We start from the raw sequence: 2,421 nt of genomic DNA on the forward strand, positions 1-2,421 counted from the left end.
GCATACAACACCAACCTCTGAGTGAGGAAGGCATACAACACCAACCTCTGGCCTCTACACATATATACAAGCCCATATATACATCCACACCACACCACATACACTAAAGGAGTGAATTCTATATATAATAGTCATGATTTCTAAGCATAATTTGTTTCTTTGGTCCATTCCTCTTTCTTCCTCTTGAGAGTCACCAAACAAGTATTTAAACTTATTTCCTCCTGGGAGTAAAGTTAACAGTCGTGGTTGAGCTCTGTCATGGCACGGGTCCTGGTGGCCTCTGCGGAGTTCTTCTCGGTTTCGTCTTTGCTGTGGGGACCCTAGAGGGACACTGTCACACTCTTCGCAGTTCTCAGTTTTTCCTTGAAAATGGGTTACTTGCACTCAAAGTCACTGGTTTTTGTTTTTTGTTGTTTTTTTTTTTTTTGGCTTTTCAAGACATGGTTTCTCTGTGTAGCCTTGGCTGTCCTGGAACTCATGCTGTAGACCAGGCTGGCTGGCTGTACTTTTTAAAGACAACTAACTTAAAGACATACCTACTACTAATATTTTTCCCAACATCTTTTCTTGGGTCTACACACCTGCTGAGTACTTAGTCCTCTGCGAATAACAGGAATCTTCAGGCTTCTACACTCAGTGCCTGTCTGGTGTCCTCCGCTCCCCACAAGCTGCTGAGTTAATGTCACTTGTTTCAGTGTTCCGTTGATGCAGCAACTACCTTCAGGTGTCAGAAGCACCACACAAGGTTTTCTCTGTTATCCAATGATCCTGCCTGGCTTCATCAATAAAAGAAGTAAATATAAATAATAATAGAAAAATTATAACTGGGGAGCATGGTAGGAGACATCCAAGAGTTCAAATTGTTGGCAGTGTCAGAGTATGGCTTTATATCCCTATCTTTATACTTTATATTACACACACACACACACACACACACACACGCGCGCACACTTAGGTATTATGAAAGCTTTATAATAAATATGAAAAACTAGCCCAGTAGGTTCTTCTCTCCTGTCACTATGTATTCAAGATGTCCCCTTTCTACTTTGTGTTATCCCCAACATCCATCGACAAGAAATCTCTCCTCTTAAGATTGCCTGAATTTTTGGTGACAGAAATTCCTGACGGCTTAGGCCAGCTGTCACTGTGGCTAAAGCAGAACAAGCCCCTTTGAAACTGTCTTCCCAGGCACTACAGCCACAGACGCTCTGAGGAATCTGCTGACTTTCATGGTTCAGCGGCATGGTTTTGCCCGGGAGTGGGGACCACTCTGGATCCTGTGTGACACTGCCTCAGCCATAGTTCTAATGTCACTTCCATTTAGTTCTGTACCCTGTACAAGGCTCTGAGGTTAGAAATGAGGTAGATTTTCTAGAACCAATTCCTGCTTTTGAAAGTTAGTATATTAGTTGATAGGAAAACTGTCAAGACCAATACAGTCTTCTGCTGGGCATAATCAGTTTCTATGTGATCTTTTTTTCCTGCCTAAGGGAAATGCTTCTTAACCTATGGGGTTGTGCGTATTTGTTATCAACTTACTAGTTACTGGGATATGAATTCTAGTAAAACGGTCTCTACCCTATGATGCTAAAATAGTTGTGCTTGTCGAGCAGAGGTATACGAGGGTTCCTACTGAGTTGCTCTAACACAACGTCACAGATTGGCTTACACACAGTAGAATATATTCAAGAAAATATGAGTCCTTTCATGCTGTGGGGGAGATCCGAGCCGGACAGACCGGAGCGCTTGTTGTTAAGCGTTGTGAACTTAAACCACACAGCTCTCAGAACCACAGTTCTGGGTTAAGAGAACTGAGCAGGAAGGAGACATGCAAGTAAGAGAGGGTCTGGCCTCTCAGATGCAGGGCAAGTTCCACAGAAAATTCAGGTTGAAATGAGGACGGTTAGGAATTGAGCGGTTTAGCTGGGGAGGCACAGAGGACATGGCCAGTACTGTTCCCAAGTCACTGAGCTGGCTGACAGAGCTTAGGGACTTCCCTGGGTTCATGCTTCATCCATAGCACCAAAGAAATTCCTCAGCCTGGTCATGGGGTTTCTGGGAAGAGAGACTGATTTGGGGAGAGAGACTGATTTGGCTGACTTGATTAAACGCTGGGTTTTGAAAGCCTGATGGGGGAACGAGATGTGGGCTCTACTGTCACACCGAGGAAAAGAGTTACGTGCATAAACAGGAAGGCTCTCGCACAGTTTTAGGTTAGAAAACACAAGATTAAAACTGCCCTCCTCCTCCCTGGATGGCCCTAGCTGTGCGGTGACAACACAGTCACTCAGATAACGAACTCATTTTGATCATGCAATTTCTTTCCAACAAATCCTGTCTTTTGTGTCTCACTGCACAATGGGTGGCATTATGCTGGAATACCCTTGATTTGCCCTTATCTTAAAATACATTTATATATAT

This window comes from Microtus ochrogaster, chromosome 1 (assembly GCF_000317375.1).
Source record: "Microtus ochrogaster isolate Prairie Vole_2 chromosome 1, MicOch1.0, whole genome shotgun sequence".
In the NCBI taxonomy this organism is placed as follows: domain Eukaryota; kingdom Metazoa; phylum Chordata; class Mammalia; order Rodentia; family Cricetidae; genus Microtus; species Microtus ochrogaster.